Consider the following 23,200-nt stretch of genomic DNA (forward strand, 5'->3'; position numbering starts at 1 on the left):
GAAGTGAGATGGGGAAAGGAAGAAATTCAACAAAATTGTGTTAATAAGCAGGTTACTGCTGTAGGCAACCATGGGGCTCAGTTGCACTAAGGAACTCTCTCTCCTACAGAAAACCTCAGAGTCTCCCTAAGGAGGGTCAAGAAGCCTGCCTAGGGTATGTATCCACCAATTCAATCACTGGCTGAGGGCTGATCCTGGGAAGGCATGGTTAATTCCTCTGCACTTTCAAGTGGATTCCTGTGGTCAGAAAAAGTCCTCTACAATGAATTCCAGATGCTTGTATTTAAATCTGACATGATTGGAATGCTGCGTTGGGACAGGGTGGGCGTTATTAGTTTTCTGTCACTACCGTAACAGATTACTACAAACTTGATGGCTACGAACAACACATATTTATTATGTCATAGTTTCTGTGGGTCAGAAGTACAGGTTAGCTCAACTAGTTTCTCTGCTCTAGGTTTCACATTGCCAATATCAAGGTGTCATCCAGTGGGGCTCTTTTTGGGAGGCTTGGGGATGAATCCACTTCCAAGCTCATTCAGATTGTTGGCAGAATCCAGTTCCTTGTGACTGCAGGACCAAGGTCCCTGTTCCTTTGCTGGCTGTTGGCCAGGAGTCATTCTTAGCTTCTAGAGACTACCTGTACTCTCTGATTTGTGTCTCCACTTCACCTTTCAAACGCAGTGGCTAGTCAAGTCCCTCTCTTCAAATGTCTCCAACTGTAGCTTCACCTCATTTCTCCTCTGTGTACCACGTCCGCCTCTACTGCTTGTAAGAGCTCGTGGGATTACATTGGGTTTACTCAATCCAGGATAATCTCCGTATTTTAAGGCTAGCTGACTAGTGATCTTAATTCCATCTACAAAGTCCCTTCTAATAGAACTGTATTAGTCCATTTTCATGCTACTGATAAAGACACATCCAAGACTTGGCAATTCACAAAAGAAAGAGGTTTAATTAGATTTACAGTTCCACATGGCTGGGGAAGCCTCACAATCATGGCAGAAGGCAAGGAGGAGCAAGTCATGTCTTACATGGATGGCAGCACACAAAGAGAGAGAGCTTGTGCAGGGGAACTCCTCTTTTTAAAGCCATCAGACCTCATAATACTTATTCACTGTCACAAGAACAGCATGGGAAAGTCCTGCCCCCATGATTCAATTACTTCCCACCAGGTCCCTCCCACAACATGCAAGAATTCAAGATGAGATTTGTGTGGGGACACAGCAAAACCATATCAAGTACCTAGATTCATGTTGATTAAATAACAAGGGAGCACAAATCTTCAGGAGTGGAAGGCATCTTTAGAATTCTGCCCACCAAGGCTGGGTGCCATTGCTCATGCCTGTAATCGCAGCACTTTGGGAGGCCAAGGCAGGTGGATCATGAGGTCAAAAGATTGAGACCATCCTGGCCAACGTGGTGAAATCCCATTTCTACTAAAAATACAAAAATTAGTCAGGCATGGTGGTGGGCACCTGTAGTCGCAGCTACTTAGGAGGCTGAGGCAGGAGAATCATTTGAACCCAGGAGATAGAGGTTGCAGTGAGCCAAGATCGTGCCACTGCTCTCCAGCCTGGGAGACAAAGTGAGACTCTCTGAAAACAAAAAAGAAGAGAGAATTCTGCCCACCATGGTAGGCTGTCCTACAGAGACATAACCCAGGAATTAGGTGAATGGCTAACCTAAATTAGCACTGTGATGTGTTTTCTGACTTGGTCCTTATAGCTCCTCTGCTTAGATGTGGAACTAATCCATGAATGTAAGGGTTTGTCTAAACTTTTAAGTGGGAGTTAAATATACAAAGCATTGGAGATATTATGGGCGCCTCATCCATGTCCCCTTGACATTTATCTTTCTTGGATAACCCAACTCTATTAGTTTTTATATCTCATTTGTTCCTATACTCTGTGAACTGATGTTCCATAAATAGACATTTCATTTTGCCAGTCTTCTTGAACAATAATTATGATTATTAATCTAACAGCTATCATCAATTGACCACTTACTTCACATTAGACACAACACTTAGGACTTAAGAATACCATGTCATTTGATCATCATAACATGATCAGGAATTACATATTGCTATCCCAATTTTACAAAGAAGGCGCTGAGGAGAGTTAGAGTTTAAATAACTTGCTTAAGATGTCATAGCCTGTAAGTGACAAAACTAGGACTCAAACCCAGGTCCATTTAACTCCAAAGTCTATGTTCTTGGCTACCACACTGCCTCTCCTATAAGTGGCCTGTGGTTTTACTGCTATATTCACACTCTACTAACTTTACCATCTCCCATGAGTCTGTCTAGAGGAGGGCACACACAGCACAGAAAACACATGAATGCAAAATAAGGAAGGGCCTATTTACTACACATAGCCATTCTAATACCTGATGTTTGCTCTAATCCAGTTTTACTATTAATTAGTTGCTGGTGCCCAAATATTTACTGAGAAATGGGGATAATTTTAGAAGTCATAATGATGACTTCTTCTCATAGGGTATTTTATTTGTTGTGTCTCCAGGCCCCAACATAGCCTGGCTTTTAGTAAATTATCAAAAATATCTGTTGAATGAATAAATGTAGTCACCTGAAACATGTTAAATATTTGTCCATGTGTCCTAATTGTGGATTTCAGGATAGCAAGCATCCTAAAAGGAAAGCATGCACACTGTCCTTGCTACATTAATTTCTCACAATATAAAAAAAGAAAAGAATCTGAAAAAAGCTGCCAGCCCCTATGTCTCCTAATATCAAACTAAGCACAGATATGGAGAAGCTAAGGGAGAGGGATGATGGGCCATGCCTCTATCCTCACCATGGCAAGAGTCCTGGGGGGTCAGACCTGAGGAGAGCAGGAAGCGTCTTTTGAGGGACACATTACTTAATATTACATACACAGTTCAACTGTTTTTATGTGCAAAGGTAGTGGGTTTTCCCAATAAGGAAGCACTTTTTTTTTTGCGTGTGTGTGACAGAGTCTTACTCTGTCTCCCAGCCTGGAGTACAATGGTGCTATCTCGGCTCACTGCAACCTCAACCTCCTGAATTCAAGTGATTCTCCTGCCTCAGCCTCCTGAAAAGCTGGGATAACAGGTGTGTGCTGTTACACCTGGCTAATTTTTGTATTTTTAGCAGGGATGCAGTTTCACCATGTTGGCCAGGCTGGTCTGGAACTTCTGACCTCAGGTGTTCTGCCTACCTCGGCCTCCCAATGTGCTGGGATTACAGGAATGAGTCACTGCATTCGCCAAGCACTTCTACTTATAGCATTTACAAACCCTTCTTAGAATATTTTAAAATTCTAAGGGAAGAGTAAATTCTAGGAGGTTATAACCCAACTAATTCTAGGAGGTTATAACCTTCATACCAAAACTGGGCAATGCTCGCACAAAAGAAGAAAGACTGGGCATTGGGCCCAGTGAGTCTTGGAAACCTCATCTGTGCCAGCCACCCCGGCATGGCCTGTATGAGTGGATGAGAGTTTTGTCCACAGACAATAGCCATCTAACTGTGATAAAGGAGTCAAGGTGGTCAGCTGCATGTCTTTCACCTGTTTGCCAATGTTACACAGGTTGAAAAGCTAACGTTTATGTGAAGAAAAGCATCAAAGATGATGAAATGATCAACCTGACAATGAGTACCGTGCCTGCATTATCCAGAAAGGGAACTGTGGAAGATTTTGGGCTGAATTTCAAAACAGAATTTCCTCACTCTCTAGATGTTGGCTTACTTGGCCTTTGATGTTCAGAGGTGGTGCCTTTGGGTTGTTGAACAATGTTGATTTTGGAGAGAAAACAGAGTTTAAAAAAATCCACAGGTCATTCCCTGGGGAGTATTACCGGAATACAGAGGATAATTTCAGCAAGCCAGCAAGGCCTCATCTCTGCTTCTAATAGATAGGAAGAAAGGAAGAGAGGAACAATACTTTTTTAAGAAGCTCAGCTTTATCGCTTTATCTCATAGAAAGATGCCTCCAGTCTGTCTGGCTAAAGGTAATTGGCATGGAAAAGTCTTTATCTGTGATTCTAACAAGTGGAATGTTTCCCTTCATTTAGAGAGCCTTGTCTGGCTTGGGGAAATGAAACACTTTCTCCGATATGAGTGGGCTGTAACCCCTGCTACTAAATACTCAGAAGAAATAAGGCGGTTGTGGAGCAGTCGGGAATGAGTCACTTGCCTCCCTGGAATATTCAGAAAACTGAATCAAAAGTACATTCTTCTGGGTTTTCTTAGTCTAACAGACTAAGGGTCTCCACTTTGTTAAATTTCTGGGAAACAGCATAGAATAGGAGAAAAAAACTAGTCACTGTAGTCATGCAAATGGGTATTGCTGCTAACTAGCTATGTGACCTTAAGCAAGGTATTAACTCTCTCTGAACTTCAGATTCTTCATCTGTAAAATAGTATATCTGTAAAATGGGAATTCTTTTCATATCATAATGCTGTAGCTTTTAAAAAAGTTAAAATGGATGAGATGATCAGAATAAAGAGTCTGGGATATATAGTCACTCAATATATAGCAGCATGTAAAGATCCTGTTAGAAATGCTAATTTTACAGCTAACCATTTGTAGATGATCCACCAAAGCTGCTTATGTAGAGGCAACTGAGAATTTGCCTGTCCTTTAGAATATGAATAAATAACTGTCAATGATGTCTCAAGCCTAGAAAAACCTGTCAACCTGGATGGGTGGGAAATTTCTAGGCTAGTATTTAGAAGCCAATTTCTTGAGAAATAGGTCCTGGACTGAGTGAAGGAAAAGAAACAGTAAAACCCATGGTAAAGCAGAAAGGCTCTCTAGATGCTCTGGAGAGGATGAATTGAATTCTAGAAGATGAAGTAGGGAAGACACTTTACCTTCTTGTGAAATGAATTCAAAGACCTTCAGGAATCTCCAACCGTATAAATGGCACCATAGCTGTATGTTCCATGGAACACTACTTCCCAGAGATGCTCAGTGAAAAAAGAATACCATGGTCAAATAAGTTTGGAAACACTCCATAATGTGGCCACCTCCTTGAAGACTCTAATGCACATTAGCATGTTAAACACTCTGAGAAGTCCTGCAGAGCAGAAATGTGCTTCACATCTGCTAAGCCAGCAGTTTCCCAATATACTTGATTTTGGATACTGTTTTCCCTATAACACCATTCTCTGATATGCTTCCAATGACATGAAATAAACATATATGCATGAGGTTCTTCATTAGGGAATAATTTTTAATAGAAAATATTGAGAATAATTTTTAATGGAAAATATTGGGAATAATTTCTAATAGAAAATATTAAGAATTTTTAATAGAAAATATTGTGGGTTTGGTTCCCACAATATCTCCAAAACCGCATTTGGTTTTAGGACCACTGCCATAAAACCAGCCACATGAATTTTTTGGTTTCCCAGTGTATATCAAAGTTACATTTTTATTATACCGTAGTCTATTAAATATGCAATAGCATTATATCTAAAAAACAATGTAAACACCTGAATTTAAGGCTGTGGCTGGTTTGATTTTCTATCCAGACCACTAAAACTTTCTACATATCAGCAATAAGGCTGTTTCACTTTCTTACTATTTTTTGCGATAGCACTTTTCCTTTCCTTCAAGAATTTTTCCTTGCTATTCACAATTTGACTGTTTGATACAAAAGGCCTAGATTTTAGCCTATCTCAATTTAAGATGTTTCCATTGTAGCTAAAAATGCTAATGATCATCTGAGACTTCAGCAGGTCATAATCTTTTGCTGGTAGAAGGTCTTGCCTCAATGTTGATGTCTGCTGACTGGGTGGCTTTGGCAGTTTCTTAAAGTAAGACAACAATCAAGTTTGACATATCAATTGACCCTTCCTGTCATGAAAGATTTTTTTCTCTGTATCCTGCAATGCTGTTTGATAGCATTTTACCCACAGTAGAATTTTCAAAATTGGAGTCAATCCTTTCAAACTCTGGTGCTGTTTTATCAACTAGGTTTATGGAATATTAGAAATCCTTTGTCATTTCAACAATGTTCACACCATCTTCCCCAGGAGTATAGTCTATCTCAAGAAATCACTTTCTTTGCTCATCTATAAGAAGCAGTTCCTCATCCACTAAAGTTTTATCCTGAGATTGCAACAATTCAGTTACATCTTCAGGCTCTACTTCTAATTCTAGTTATTTTGCTGTTTCTATCTCATTTGTACTTACTTTCTCCACTGAAGTCTTGAACCCCTTAAGGTCACTCGTGAGGGTTGGAATCAACTTCTTACAAACTCCTGTTAATGTTGATATTTTGCCTTGCTCCCATGATTCATGGATATTCTTAATGGCATCTAGAATGGTGAATGTTTTCCAGAAGGTTTTCAATTGGCTTTGCCCGGATCCATCAGATGAATTGCTATCTATGGAAACTATTGATTTATAAAATGTATTTCTTTTTTTGTGGGGGCATAGGGTCTCACCCTGTCACCCAACCTGGAGTGCAGTGGTGCAGTCATAACTCACTGAAGACCCAAACTCCTGAGCTCAAGTGATTCTCCCACCTTGGCCTCCCAAAACACTGGATTACAAGCTTGAGCCACTGTGTCTAGCCCAAAATGTACATCATAACTAATGAGACTTGAAAGTCAAAGTGACTCCTTGATTCATGGGCTGCGGAATGGACGCTGTGTTACCAGACATGAAAACAATGCTCATCTCCTCATACATCTCCTTCAGAGCTCCTGAGTGAGCAGGCGCATTGTTAAATGAGCAATAGTATCTTGAAAGAAATTTTTTTTTCTAAGCAGTAGATCTCCACAGTGGACTTAAAATAGTCAGTAAACTATGCTGTAAACAGATGTGCTGTCATCCAAGCTCTGTTTTTCCACTGATAGGGCACAGGCAGAGTAGATTTAGCATAATTCTCAAGGGCCTTAGAATTTTTGGAATGGCAAATTGAGCATTGGCTTCAACTTTTCTTTTCTTTTTTTTTTTTTTTGAGACGGAATCTCGCTCTGTTACCCAGGCTGGAGCACAGTGGCACAATCTCGGCTCACTACAAGCTCCACCTCCTGGGTTCACGCCATTCTCCTGCCTCAGGTTCCCAAGTAGCTGGGACTACATGCTCCCGCCACCATGCCCGGCTAATTTTTTGTATTTTAGTAGACATTGGGTTTCACCGTGTTAGCCAGGATGGTCTTGATCTTCTAACTTCGTGATCCGCCCGCCTCGGCCTCCCAAAGTGCTGGCATTACAGGCCTGAGCCACCGCGCCCGGCCTGCCTTCAACTTAAAGTCACCAGCTGTGTTAGCCTCTAATAAGAGAATCTGCCTGTCCTTTAAAGCTTTGAAGCCAGGCATCATTCTCTTCTCTAGCTATGAAAATCTTAGATAGCATCTTCTCCCAATAGAAAGCCATTTTTTTATACCCTAAAAATCTGTCATTTAGTGTAGCCACCTTCATCAGTGATCTTACCTAGGTCCGCTGGATGACTTACTACAGCATCTACATCAGTACTTCTGCTTCACCTTGCACTTTTATGTTATGGGGATGGCTCCTTTCCTCTAACCTCATGAACCAACCTCTGCTAGCCTCACATTCTTCTTTTACAGCTTCCTTGCCTCTCTCAGACCTCACAGAATTGAAGAATGTTGGGCCTTGGATTACACTTTGGCTTGAGGGAATACTGTGGCTGGTTTGATTTTCTATCCAGACCACTAAAACTTGCTGGTTTGATTTTCTATCCAGACCACTAAAACTTTCTTCATATCAGCGATAAGGCTGTTTCACTTTCTTACTATTTTTGTGATAGCACATTTCCTTTCCTTCAAGAATTTTTCCTTTCTATTCACAATTTGCTTGATACAAGAGGCCTAGCTTTTAGCCTATTTCAGTTTACACCATGGCTTTTTCACTAAGCTTGCAACTCTCATTAGGGGCTAACACAGCTGACAACTTTAAGTTGAAGCCAATGCTCAATTTGCCATTAGAGGCCATTGTAAGGTTATTAATTGGCCTAATTTTAATATTATGGTGTCTCAGGGAATAAGGAGGTCTGAGTAGAGGGAGGGAGATGGAGAAACAGCCAGTCCGCAGAGCACACACAACATTTATCAATTAAGTTTATCACCTTGCATGGGCACAGGTCATGATGCTCCAAAACAATTACAGTAATAAAATAAAAAATCATTGATCACAGATCACCATAATAGATATCATGATAATGAAAAAATTGGAGTACTGTGAGAATTACCAAAATGTGACACAGAGACACAAGGTGAGCACATGTCATTGGAAAAATGGCGCTAATAGACTTACTTCATGCAGGGTTGCCACAAACCTTCAATTTGTAAAACATTCAATTATCTACATAGTACAATAAAACAAGGTATACCTGTTTATATAATCAAGACCAACAGAACCCTAGAGAAAATAGCTCACTCTGTAGCTCGGAGACATTCCAACCAACATACACTGACCTTTCTTTGTGCTGTGTTCAGAATTCAAATCCCTGTCTCAGCAAAATTGCAAAGTATCAACTGTCATATCCATCTAATACTCAAAACTGCAAATGTTAAGTCTTGTAAGCCCAGAAGCCACTGTATATACAAGTGTTGCTATAAGCATTAGTTTTCCTCCAAAGAAAATAGTCCTGTTGGTAGAAATACAGAAAAAAAGAAAAGAAAAAAAATATATTTTTTTACCAGCAGAAGATTCAGTCTCTTACCTACATAGGCAAAAATATGAGATGTTTTCAAAAAAAGAAAAAAAAATATTTTTTTACCAGCAGAAGATTCAGTCTCTTACCTACATAGGCAAAAATATGACATGTTTTCTTATCATTTTTCCATCTGTCTTATAATCTTTGGTGCTGGCTTAGACACTCATTTTCCTTTTTGTACATGGCCATGTGAAAGTTCAAGGTAAGAAAAACTTGTTTTGACATTTGTTTTGCTGAGTGATGGGTCCCTAAAAGAAATCTGGCTTTGCTTTTGCAAAGTTCAGCATGATAGTGTGTGAATTTTTCATGGCTAATCATTTTTAGAACAGTTGTTGTGTGTTTAGGTGTTTTAAGAATATGAAGCGTTCACAGTTTAAGTTGGTTGTTATAAAATGAAAGAATATGAAGGAAAGCCTTCTTGTCTTAGAACACACAGATTTACAAATAAGCAACTTCTCTCAAAATGTAATTACAAAAATTGCAAGGCAAATATAATAAACTCCTTGTCTGTGCTGTGTCTAGAAACTTAACAGGCCCAAAGAAAGTTCTGACAAGGCAAAAAAGCAAACAAACAAAAAAATTATACAAATTATGGAAGCAGGGGGTTGAAAGAAGAATAAAGACCACATAAGGACAAACTGTTTAAAAGGGAGGGTGTCCTTGAAAGCTTGACACTTGACTCTTTTGATGAGGCTGAGGGAAAACACTCAGTTTCATAGATTGCTGGTATGGATGTAAAATACTGACATCCATTTAGGGAGGAATTAGGCAATATCTAGCAAAAGTGCATATGCATTTATTCTTTGACCTAGTAATCTCGCTTCTAGGATTAGTGGTGAAGATACCCCTCAACAATAAAAATATATATACAATAGGTTATTAGTTGTGGTACAATTTTTAATAGCAAAATATTTAAAACAACCTATATGAACAAATAGGAGACTTACTGAATAAACTATGGTATATCTATACAATAAAGTGCAATTCACTTATGTTGTTAATTTTTTCCAAAAATCCAGAGCAAAAGAGTATTTGTTATGCTCTCTTTAGTATAAGAAAGGGGAAATAAGATACGTGTGCATCTGTTTATTTTTGTGAAAATAAGTACAGAAAGGATAAGTGAGAAACTAGTAAAACTAGTTATCTCTTGATAACTTAGTAGAAATAGAGTGAAAGTGAATGAGGCTTCCTTGAGTATATATTTATATATAGTTTTGACTTTTGAATTATGTTTATGCTTACATAGTCAAAAATACAAATAAATCAACAGAAATAACAAAAAAAGAAGAAATCACAAGCTTTAAAATTTAATACAGGTCAGGCGCAGTGGTTCATGCCTGTAATCTCAGCACTTTGGGAGGCCAAGGCGGGTAGATCACCTGAGGTTGGGAGTTCAAGACCAGCCTGACCAACATGGAGAAATCCCATCTCTACTAAAAATACAAAAAATTAGCTGGACTTGGTGGTGCATGCCTGTAATCCCATCTACTAGGGAGGCTGAGGCAAGAGAATCGCTTGAACCCCAAGAGAATCGCTTGAATCCCATCTACTAGGGAGGCAGAGGTTACAGTGAGCCAAGATCGTGCCACTGCACTCCAACCTGGGCAACAAGAGAGAGACTCCGTCTCAAAAAAGTAAAATTAAATTAAAAAATTAAAAAAAAATTAAAAATAAAATTTAATACAAACAGAAATAATTGAATCTAACAGTATATCAAAGTGATAACATAAACTCAGAAGAAAATACATAATCCAACATACCAGTGGAACACAGTATTCTAGCTGTATACATTCAGTGGTTATATTCTAAGGACAAGAAAAATTGCAAAAATATCTTGAACTTTAGCTTGTAGGATTTTTATTGGTAGCAATATTAATGTACTAATTCTGAAATTAATTTTCATGTATTATAGAATTGAGTAAATGAATAAGTATGTTGATGTTATTGGGAACTAAAATTATCATTCTGGGAGTAGAGAAATATAAATATGGACTTGGCAAATGAAACAAAGACCTGCAGAGACATAACCATTTAAACTTATTATTTCAAAAATTATAAATGTCCTAGCTCTGTTACTGAAAAGGCCTAGTTTCAATCTTATCTTAATAGACAGGAGGGCACCCCTTTCTCAGAATATGGTTTCCAAATGCCATTCTCCATTCAAAGGAATAAGGTCTTCTTGCAGAAGACTGATTCTAGGTCTGGATTAGGTAAAGTACAACATTAACCTGGAATTTCTTGCTGAATCAGAAGTAAGAAAGTGCTCAAAAACATGGGAACATGTCACAAACACACGCAAGGCAACTTGAATCCTCACTGGCCACATTTAGGACAATCAAGCATCAAAAAAAAAAATGTTGAGAATATGGATTCTAACACTTAAAACAAAAAATAATCCATAGCCTACAGAAGGGGAAGAGAGGGGAAGGTCTTATTTACAGAAGAATATAAAGAATATAATATAAAGAATAGTATAGAATTCTTTATAGAATATAAAGAATATAAAATAGCAAATACAGAAGAAATGACAGAATTAGAGAAATATCATTGTGCAAAACATCACTGTAATAATCAATTAAGGCAAGTATTAATGGATGTATTACTATTGTGTAAAACCGGTTGGGGAACATGATAGTCATACAGTCTGAAGGTGTCACCCTAAAGATAACTTATTACAAATTATCTTTGGTGCCGTTACAATGAAGAAATCTAGCAGAAACCATCTTAATCTAGTGATCAAACTTGGTATCACCAATAATGGATCATACTGAGTCATGTGTCTCCGAATATGATGCACCAGGAAGGATGCAACATCATGAATGTTGTATTCTTTTGTATTCAGTGGGCCACCCAGGGTAAAGGCAGATTTCTCACTTACTAATCAGAATTGTTGGTTTTAATTCATTTTGGATTTTAAGATTTCTTACTTTCTTGTCAGCTCAGAAATTTATTTAAGATGATTTTTATATTTTATTCAATATTTTAGCTTGGAGAACCATTCAGAGTTTCTAACTGATTATATTGCCAGAAATAGAAAACAACCTGGTTTCTTTTGAAAATGTCTAACTCTAAAGTTACTTGTGTGTGTCACTCAGATTCGCATAGCTTTTTTGCCTAGTAACATGGTATTATGTGGCAAGGCTATAAAAATGTTTACAATCTTTATTTAATAATATTACTCTTAAGAGTTTATTCTAAGGAAATAATTTAATAGTAACAAAACACTATTAACACAAAGCATAGCAATTTGATTTGGGCAATCAAACACTGGAAACAACCTAAATGTCCATTACAGGAATCATTTATGAAGCAAACACTAAAATATTTATTGTGAAGATTATGAGAACATAGAAGACAGTTATGAGATTAAATTTGAAAATCTCAACACAAAACTGACATATACTGTAATTGCAACTTATAAAAAATCTGTGCATATAAGGATAAAATGAAACACAAAAAAACAGTTGCATTAGATTGGTAGAATTATGGCTCCTTTTGCTGTTTTAATTTTTTCCTTTTACATTTTGATACATTATTTTAATTTTAAAATTCAAAAGAATTTGCCACTCATCTTTGCCACTTCAAGGAAAAAAGAAATGTGTTCGATTATTCTGTTCTTAGTATAGTTCTGGCAATTTCCTTATGTGTAAAAAGGGAATACTATTAATAATTTCAATATCAGTGAGACAATATAAAATTAAAGAATCTAGTCCAGTAACTGGCACATGGAACATAATTAATAAATCATTATGGACTTTCTTTCTCACACTAAAGTAGCGAGGAATCAGTGCTCCCCTAGAGGTCCAGTGTAGAGGTTGCAGCACCAATCCCTGGGAGAGAAGATCTTGGGGATGATAATTCCTGAGCAGACAGTTAACTGAGAGTTCAAGAGCAGAAAAGTAAGAAACAACTTCTTGCTAACACATTTCCACTCATGTTTCCCTGGTCTGTTGTACTCTGCTTAACCTTACATGGGTGGAGGCAGAGGATAGAGAACCATAGTCATTCACTCTGCTGTTTAATCTGCCCTCCGTCTTTCTTATCAGTTCAAATTAGAATGTAGACCTGAATTTAAATCCCCCTTCTGTCAGTTATAATGTGACCCTAGACAAAACACTTGTATTCTCTGAACCTCAGACAACATTCTTTATTTGTAGAATGGGAAGATTAATCTATATTCCACTTGGGTGGTAAGTCTTTTATAAACTTTATAACCTAAACATGTGTGAGTTGCTAGTATCATAATGTTGGTAAAGTTATTCTGAGATATGACAACAGAACTGTTTTGTCTAACACCACTGGCATGGTTCAGGTTTAGAGAGTGTGAAATTAAAAGGCTTTATCCTCAAATATGACTTAAATCCTATTTTTCTCATCACTTTCCTCCACAAACAAATCCTCAGGAAATGACAAATTTTACATGGTTAAACATCAGTTTTGTTTAGTCTTTCACATTCGCAAGTTTAAATCATATATTTGCAAACTGCTTATATTTGTGTTGTCTATATCTAAATTGAAGAGACTTATTGAGGAATAGAAGACTACACATTTTTCAGCAAATACTGCACGTTTTACAGAATTTCCCCAGGCAACCGACAGTCTCCAGGAGTTTATTGGCTACTAACAGTACTAAGATATGGATAAATGAGGAAATCAAAATGGAGATCTTGCAAGTTTTGTGAGAATGGGTGAATGGTCCAAATGAAGAGATAAGTTGTGAAATGTTAGTACAAGTAAAAATTATTTACAATGAAAGAAATTTTGTCAATAGCTATGAGAATTTTACTATTGACCCAGAAATTCCATTTCTTTCTTCAGAAATACCCACATAGGTATACATATATAAAGTTATTCATTACAGTATCATTTTCCATAACAAAAAATTTTTTAAATCAGGATCTAAACTATGGTGTATCTAGGTCATAGAATCAAAAGACTAAAAATGTTAGTATAAGCATTTTTTTTTTATTAACTTGGCTTAGGTCTTCAGCAAAATTGGCTTCTTAACATTGCACTCCAGAGTTAGACTTACCCACTCAGTCTACTTATCATGCAGGATCAGACTCCTAATACCACATATCATAGAGCAGAGTGGGACACAGGTTCTCTGCAGGCAGGCAAATCCTAAAGAGAAGGGAGGAAAGGGCTGAGACGCTGCATGGTCGATTTCTTCTGAACTCTGCAATGTAAGGAGATGGATAGTGTCCACAAAGATTCCTCCCCTGGACCCACCATCATAATAACACAACGGCCTGTTGTTTACATCTCTAGTGCAGCACTCATTTCATGTTCTTTCAAGAAGAATACATATTTCATCTTTTTATTTTATACAGCAATTAGCACAGTGCCTAGCACGAGGAAAATGATCATTAAAAGCTGGGTGAAAAACCTAATAATGCTACTGAGGATAGGAACTGCAGACCTCATGGAAAGAAAACTATGAGCCAGATATTGACATCATCCTGAAAGGCAGAAGATTTAGTATAGGCAAGAAGTGTGCTTTTGGAATATAGAAAATGTGGATTATGGGAAAGAAAAGAATCATATTTGTCTTATCTTACCTACTCACTTCTCAGTTCCACATGTTTCTGAGGCTCTTTGTCCTTACTTTCTTTTCTGTTTTATCCAACCTTTCTGTTCTTTGGATTGGATCATTGCTGTTGAGCTGACATCAAGTTAACTGACCTTTCATTTTTGTCCAAACTGCTGTTAAGTGCATCCAGTGAATTTTTAATTTTATATACTATACCTTTTAGTTCTAGAATTTCCACATGAGTTTTTTAATAGTTTCCATTTCTCTGCTAAGATTTCCTATTGGTGCATTCATTATGACCATATTTTTCTCTACATTATTGAGCATAATTATAACAGCTCTTCTAAAATTCTTGTCTGCACATTCTAACACCTGAATTATTCTGGGGTCAGTCTCTGTTACATTGCCTTATTACAAAAACAGTATGAGTCACATTGCCTTGTTTCTTAATATGCAAAATGATTTTTGATTGCATGCTAGACATTTTGAATTAAACATTATAGAGATTCTGGATTCTCAAGAGAGTATTGACTTTTTTTTTCCATCAGGCAGGTAACTTGACTGGACTCAAACTCCAAATTCTAGGTCCTCTGTAATGGGAAGCTGTAGTAATCTTTGTTTAGTTCTTTAAGACTTACTGGCCAGGCACAGGGGCTCATGCCTGCAAACCCAGCACTGTGGGAGGCCAAGGTGGGTGGATCACCTGAGGTCAGGAGTTCAAGACCAGCCTGGCCAACATGGTGTAACCCCATCTCTACTAAAAATACAAAAGTTAGCCGGGTGTGGTGGTGGGCACCTGTAGTCCCAGCTACTCAGAAGGCTGAGGCAGGAGAATCACTTGAACCTGGGAGGCAGAGGTTGCAGTGAGCTGAGATTGTGCCACTGTACTCCAGCCTGGGTGACAAGACTGAGACTCCCTCTCAAAAAAAAAAAAAAAAATTTATTGGCACTGCTTGGCATCGGCTATGAACAGATTTGGGCACATTATAGACAGAATTTGGGTCTCCCTTTCTCTGGATTTCTCCTTTTCTGGATTTCTTTTTTTATTTTCCAGCAACTATGGTTGCCCTAAACTTGGTCCTCTGTTCCTTTAGGGCAGCAAGATCTGGGAACTTTCAGGTTTTACCTGCCTCTCAGACAAAATAAAAAATAATTCTTTCATCTTAACGCTACTCCTTTCTTCCATGTGTAGACACCTCCCTAATTTCCAGTTGCTTTTTATTGGTCTGGAGTCTAAAAATTATCATTGGTTTCTGTGGGAGAGTTGGTCTGATAAAGACTACTCCCCCAAAACTGGAAGCTGGAAGTCTGTAATTATAGATAGACTTTGAGTAGTATTCTTCTGTGGAAAGGGGTTTTAACTACTCCCTGTATATTTCTTTATTTCCTGTTTTTCTCATCCATAATCTTTTTATTTTCATACTTCCTAAGTCAGACAATTTTCCTACTTGAAGATTCAATGACTGTTATAAAATGTCTCCATATTATTAAATACAATATTTCCAACTGCATTTATAAAAAGAAAATTTGTTGTTTATTAGTAAACAATATTGTAGAATGTAAAATAGTGCTGGGCTTTGGAGCCAGATAATCAAGATTAGAATCCCAGATTCTAAATTACTAACTGGTATATTAGTCCTTTCTCATGCTGCTAATGAAGACATACTCAACACTGGGAGACTGGATAACTTACGAAGAAAAGAGGTTTAATTGACTCACAGTTCAGCATGGCTGGGGAGGCCTTAGGAAACTTAAATCATGGTAGCAGCAAGGCGAAGTTCCAAGCAAAGAGGGAAAAGCCCCTTATAAAACCATCTGATCTTATGAGAACTCACTCACTATCACGAGAACAGCATGAGGGTAACTGCCCTCATGTTTAAATTACCTTCTACCAGGTCCTCCCCATGACACATGGGGATTATGAAAACTATAATTCAAGATGAGATTTGGATGGAGACACAGCCAAACCATATAATTCCACCCCTGGCCCCTCTCAGATCTCATGTCCTCACTTTTAAAAACACAATCATGTCCTTCCAACTGTCCCCCAAGGTCTTAACTCATTCCAGCATTAAGTTAAAAATCCAAGTTCAAAGTCTCACCTGAGACAAGGCAAGTCCCTTCCACCTATGAGCCTGTAAAATCAAAAGCAAGTTAGTTACTTCCTAGATACCATGGGCATACAGGTGTTGGTTAAATACACCGATTCCAAATGGGAGAAACTGCCAAAACAAAGGAGCTATAGACACCATGCAAGTCCAAAACCCAATAGGGCAATCATTAATGTTAAAGTTCCAAAACGATCTCCTTTAACTGCATGTCTCACTTCTGGGTCATACTGCTGCAAGAGGTGGGCTCCCACGGCCTTGGGCAGCTCTGCCCCTGTGGCTTTGCAGGGTATAGCCTACTTCCTGGTTGCTTTTTCACAGGCTGGCATTGAGTGTCTGTGGCTTTTCCATGAGCATGGTGCAAGCTGTTGATGGATTTACCATTCTGGGGTCTGGGCCAGGTGCGGTGGCTCATGCCTATAATCCCAGCACTTTGGGAGGCCAAGGCGGGCAGATAACAAGGTCAGGAGATTGAGACCATCCTGGCTAACACGGTGAAACCCCATCTCTGCTTAAAAAATACAAAAAGTTTGCCGGGCATGGTGGTGGGCACCTGTAGTCCCAGATACTCAGGAGACTGAGGCAGGAGAATGGCGTGAACCCAGGAGGTGGAGGTTGCAGTGAGCTGAGATTGTGCCACTGTACTGCAGCCTGGGTGACAGAGCGAGACTGTGTCAAAAAAAAAAACCCAAAAAACAAACAAAAAACCACTCTGGGGGTCTGGAGAACAGTAGCCCTCATTTTACAGCACCACCAGGCAGTGCCCCAGTGGGGACTCTGTGTGGGGGCTCTGACCCCACACTTTCCTTCTGCACGGCCCTAGCAGAGATTCTCCATGAGAGTTCTGCCCCTGCAGCAAATTTCTGCCTGCACATCCAGGCATTTTCATACACCCTCTGAAATCTAAGCAGCAGAGGTTCCCAAACCCCAATTCTTGACTCCTGTACACCCACAGGCTCAATACCAAATGTAAGCCACCAAGGCTTGGTTGGGGCTTAAACCCACTGAAGCAATGGCTTGAGCTGTACGTTGGGACCTTTTAGCCATGGCTGGAGCTGCAGCATCTAGGACACAGGGCACCATGACCTGAGGCTGCATAAAGCGGGAGGGCCTTGGGAGTACCTGAGGAGACCATTTTTCCATCCTAGGCCTCCAGGCCTGTGATGGGAAGGGCGGTCATGAAGGTGTCTGACATGCCCTGGAGACATTTTCCCTATTATCTTAGTAATTAACCTTCAACTCCTCCTGCAGTACCAACTTACTTATGAAAATTTCTGTCACTGGCTTGAATTTCTCCCCAGAAAACAGGATTTTTCTTTTCTATTGCATCATCATGCTGCAAATTTTCAAACTTTTATGCTATGCTTCCCATTGAAGACTTTGTGGCTTAGAAATTTCTTCCCCCAGATATCCAAAATCATCTCTCTCAAGTTCAAAGTTCCACAGATGATTAGGGGAGGGGCAAAATGTCGCCAGTCTCTTTGCATAGCAAGAGTGACCTTTATTCCAGTTTCCAACAAGTTCCTCATCTCCATATGAGACCATCTTAGCTTGGACTTAGTTGTCCATATTACTATCAACATTTTGGTCAAAGCCATTCAACAAGTCTCTACAAAGTTTCAAACTTCCCCACATTTTCCTGTCTTCTAATAACCCTCCAAATGGTTCCGACCTCTGTCTGTTACCCAGTTTCAAAGTCACTTCCACATTTTTGGGTGTCTTTACAGCAGTGCCACTCCCCATGGTACTAATTTACTGTATTAGTCTGTTCTCATGCTGCTAAGAAAGACATACTCGAGACTGGGTAATTTATAAAGAATGGAGGTTCAATTGACTCACAGTTCAGCATGACTGGGAGGCCTCAGGAAACTTACAAACATGGTGGCAGCAAAGAGAAGTTCCAAGCAAAGAGGGAAAAGTCCCTTATAAAACCATCAGATCTTGTGATAAACGCACTAACTATCATGAAAACACCCTGAGGGTAACTGCGCCCATGATTAAATTACCTCCCACAGGGTCTCTCCCATGACAGGTGGGGATTATGGGAACTACAATTCAAGATGAGATTTGGGTGGGGGCACAGCCACACCATACCAGCTGGGTAGCCTTAAGAAAGTCACATAATCTCCACAAATAAAAGGTTTCCCATTTGTACAACAAAAATAATGACACCCCTTTTATGGGATTTCTGTGAGGACAAATGATAACTAACATAGCCTTGCTTAGTGTGTGGCACAAAATAGCTACTCAAAAAATAGTAGACACAACATTTTAAAAATGCAGACTTTATTTTTTAGAGTTTTATGTACAAAGCAAAATTGAGCAGAATGTACAGAAAGTTTCCATATAGCACTCCCTGAACCGAAGCACAGATAGTCTCCCTCAGTATCAGCATCCTGCACCAGAGTGGTGCGTTGATTATAACTGATGAATCTACATTGATGTGTCATTATCATCCAAAATCCATAGTTTATATTAGGGATGTATCTTGGTGTTTTACCTTCTATGGGTTTTGACAAATATATAATGACATGTATTCACCATTATAGTATCATAAAGAATAGTTTCACCATCCAGAAAATCTTTGGTCTTCTTCCTATTCATCACTCCCTCCCCATTAATCCCTGACAACTGCTGCTAATGTTCCTGTCTCCATTGTTTTGCCTTTTCCTGAATGTCATATAGTTTCAATATACAGTATGTAGGATTTTCAAACTGGTTTTTTTCACTCAGTAATATGTATTTAATGTTCTTCCATGTCTTTTCAAGGCTTCATAGCTCGATATTTATAGCATTGAATAATATTCCATTGTCTGGATGTGCTACAGTTTATTTATTCACTCACCTATCGAAGAACACCGTGGTTGCTTCCAAGTTTCAGCAATCATGAGTAAAGCTGCTATAAACATCTATATGCATGTTTTTGTGTGAATTGAACATTTTCAGCTTTATTTGGCTCCTTTCCTGGAAGAGCAATTGCTGGAGTGTATGGGAAGGGTATGTTCAGTGTTGTAAGAAACTGCCACGCTCTTCCTAAGTGGATGTACTGTTTTGCATTCTCACCAGCAATGAAAGAGTTCCTGTTGCTCCACATACTCACCAGCATTTGGTGTCATCAATGTTTTGAGTAATAGCATTTTGATGTAACTTTTCCTATGTATTCTTTTTGAAGGAAATAATATCACAGATAATAGAGAAAGGATACATATACAAGGACAGTTCTGTCCTTTATTTATAGTCCATCATTTAATGAAGGACTCTGTCCACACTTGGTATTTTTAACTCTGATCCTCCTCTCCCATGAACTCTGACAATCTCCTAAATCCCTGTTGCTGGCACACATGGTTGTGCGCCTGTGGTCTGAAGCATGACATTTTTTTTTGAGATGGAGTCTGTCACTCTGTCACCCAGGCTGGCGCAGTGATGCAATCTTGGCTCACTACAGTTTCCACCTTTCAGGTTCAAGTGATTCTCCCACTTCAGCCTCCCAAGTACCTGGGATTACAGGTGCCCACCACCACGCCCAGCTAATTTTTTGTATTTGTAGTAGAGATGGGGTTTCGCCATGTTGTCCAGGCTGGTCTCATTCCTGACTTCTAGTGATCCACCCGTCTTGGCCTCCCAAAGTGCTGGGATTACAGGCATGGGTCATCACAAGTGTCCTGAAGCATGACTGTTGCTTTAATCATATGAAATATTGCTCTGTATTGTTATTTATTTGAAATGCCACACATCCTGAGCTAAATTGCAAGCTTTTATGGAGCACAAACCGTATTTATATATATTAGCCTGATACCATGACACATATCAAAAGCCGTTGTATATTGTTACATGAATTGATTCTTTCTCAGTTAAGAGAACCTCTACAATAGCACTTTCATACCATTAATTTTTCATTTTGTGCCCAGCCCCTAATCTGTGAAAAATGAAATGAAACCTGTTATCATGTCCCTCCCAGGCCTTTTCTCCTTGTGGACAATGTGTGGCTCAAGAGAAAATTCAATCAGTAAATTTGTTCAGTGCACAAACTCTTTATCACCTCTCACTGTTCTCAAGTGAGATACAACAGAATATCCATCCAGTGTCTTACAAATTGTCTGGTATATAGTAGGCACTCAATAAATGTTTGTTGAATAAATGCATACATGAATCCTATTCCTACATATAGTATGGTAGACAGATCATGGATACCCAAAGATGCCCAAATGCTGATCCCCAGAACTTGTGAATATGCTACATTTCATGTCCAAAGGGACTTTGCTAATGTGATTAAGGATTCAGACCTTTAGATTGTAAGATTATCCTGGATTAACCACATGGGCCAATCTAATCACATGAGACCTTAAAAGCAGAAAACCTTTCCCAGCTGGGTTAGAGAGAGATGAGACAGAGAAAAAAGGAAAGAGATTCAGAGCATGAAAATGACTCTACCCACTGTTGCTGGCTTCTAAGATAGAAGAACTAGGTCACAAAACAATGAGTATGGGTGACATTAAGAAATAGGAAAAAGTCCTCATCTGACAGCCAGCTAGAAAGCAGTCCTCCAACCACAAGAAATTGGATTCTGCCAAACACTCAAATGAGCAAGGAAATGGATTCTCCCCTAGAACCTCCAGAAAGGAACACAGCTCTGTAATGCCTTGATTTTAGCCAGGTGAGACCTGTTTCGGACTTCTGACCTATGGAAATATAAGATAATAAATTTTTATTGTATGCTGCTAAACTTGCGATAATTTATTACTGAAGCAATGGAAAGCCAATACAGACAGAATATACAGAAGGAAAGAGAATGAGCTCTTTCCTGATAATTTTGTAAATATCTGGGTCTTCACTGGGCAAGCTTCAGAGAGGATTAGCTGGTTCTCTAGCAAACTGGCATGTCCAGTCCTGCAGCCTCCCTTTCTTAGGCCCAGCATATGTCAGCTGTGTGCATAGAAAAATCAAAGCAGGACCCCGAGTAGTTGGAAAGAAAAGATGGTTGGAAATAGGTTGCACTTCAAATGAGGAAACAAGAGGTAGGAAACTGGCATCTCTTTCTCATATGTCCCAGGCTGACTTTTGTGAGTTTTTTTTCCCTTGGAGGCTATTGATGACAGTCACAGTAACCTGATGGAACCTGGATCATAATGAAAGAAATAAGTGTCAATGGCTCTGACTTCCAAAGACTCTTCCACAGCACTAGCTAAACAAAGCCAGCTGGAAATGAGCTTAAATGGGGAATTTCCTGAATATATTCCCTATTGTTAGGAAGCCAGGTTGGCTTCCTTGCCTACAATTATGCCAAGCAGTCACACTACAGAGTCCCCAGGGACATGATATTAATGATTCTTTTAACACAAACAACTTAATAATCATTTATACTAATAGCAAAACGTACAGCAGCTGATATTCCACTTGAAGTAGAATTGTCTATCCAACTGGAAGAGAAGACAGGAAGAGGCGATCTCCAGGGAGCCACTAAAAGGATTGGCACCTGCCTCTGGATTGACCATTTCCTTATATTACCTCTCAGCACTGGCAGGGCCTTTATTTCAGGATACAGTTTCACAAGTATTATGTCACATCTCTGAGAATTATTTTGGTAGATAATTTGTTCCACCGGCCAGAAAGACCTAGTTTGGGGTCTGGAGTCATGAAGGTGACATACTAGTTAAGTGTAGCTAGTAACAACAGTGAGTAATGACCCTCAAATTCTATTGAATGGCCACGTGCTGACCAGGAACAAGCATGCTCTAGCTTATCTCACAAGGAATTTGAAATTTTTCTTCAAAAATCCTAGTAGCTAAGATTTCTTAGTAAAAAAGCCACTAAGGCACAATTATTATTAACTTGACCCTTACGTGACTTTTAAGGACTATTCTATAAAATATTACAACTGATAGTGGATCCAAGCCAGCACACTCTGCTGTATAAGATTAATTGACAGGGTCCACACTGGTGAAATAAGTTGTTTCATAAATACATTAGAATTCATTTGCACATTCTACACAGACCCAAGGCCAGAACTTTCCCCAGAATAGGTCTGTGTTTTGCAATCTGCTACTCTGTACAGAGATTTGAGTTCACTTGACAATTTAGGGCTGCTTATATGTGACCCACTAGTCTGTTTTACTTCTCTCTGCCTTAAACATTACTGCACTTACTAACTCCAAAATGCCTGGTTTCAACTTGACAAAAATACCCCAAGTTGGGAAATCCTTATGTGAATATGTGGATAGTCACAATTGCTGGTTGATGATGATCTGTCTTTTCCTCTATTTGAGAAAAAGGAGATAAAATGGACCAATCCAAACGATGGATTAAACATGGGAATAGGTGAGAGAGACAGCGAATACATGGTGGATCACAGTGTCTGGCTCAGGTAGTAAACACTTCTGTTAATAAAGACAGAAATAAAAGAGAAATAATTGGTGTCTAGGGGAAAATAATGAGCTCAAGTTTTAACAACCTGAGTTCCTGGATGTGAGATATCCAGGCACATTTACCCAAGAGGCAGTGGGAAGCAAGTTTCCGGAGCTTAGGAGAGAGGCATGACCAAAAGCTGGTGGGACTGTGAAAAGGTATGTCCATTCTGGAAAACTGTTGGGCAGTTTCTTAGGGAATTAAACATGTACTGACAACCCAGCAATTGTACTCTTGAGCATTTGTCCCAGATAAATGAAAAAAAGAATTTTTTTCTTACACAAAACCTATACACGAACATTCATAGAAGCGTTATTCATAAAAGACTGGAAACAACTGAGATGTCTTTACTGGGCGAATGCTTAGGCAAACTGTGGTGTATCCATACAATGGAATGCTACTTAGCAATAAAGAGAAAAGAACTATTTGATACATGCAGAAACACAGATGGAACTCCAAGGAATTAATGCTGAGT

At 38.9% G+C, this 23,200-nt stretch overlaps 1 protein-coding gene across 1 annotated transcript in view; it reads right to left on the bottom strand.

Moving 5' to 3' along the window:
* SELE (selectin E) overlaps window positions 1-22,786 on the bottom strand; it is a 41,549-nt gene extending 18,763 nt beyond the window's left edge. The window contains exon 1 of the mRNA XM_011962262.1: window positions 22,467-22,786. The gene's annotated coding sequence lies outside the window, so the exon portion shown is untranslated. The remainder of the gene's footprint in view (window positions 1-22,466) is intronic.
* Between the last annotated feature and the right edge of the window lie 414 nt (window positions 22,787-23,200).

This window comes from Colobus angolensis, unplaced genomic scaffold (genome assembly GCF_000951035.1).
Source record: "Colobus angolensis palliatus isolate OR3802 unplaced genomic scaffold, Cang.pa_1.0 Scaffold59, whole genome shotgun sequence".
Classification (NCBI taxonomy): domain Eukaryota; kingdom Metazoa; phylum Chordata; class Mammalia; order Primates; family Cercopithecidae; genus Colobus; species Colobus angolensis.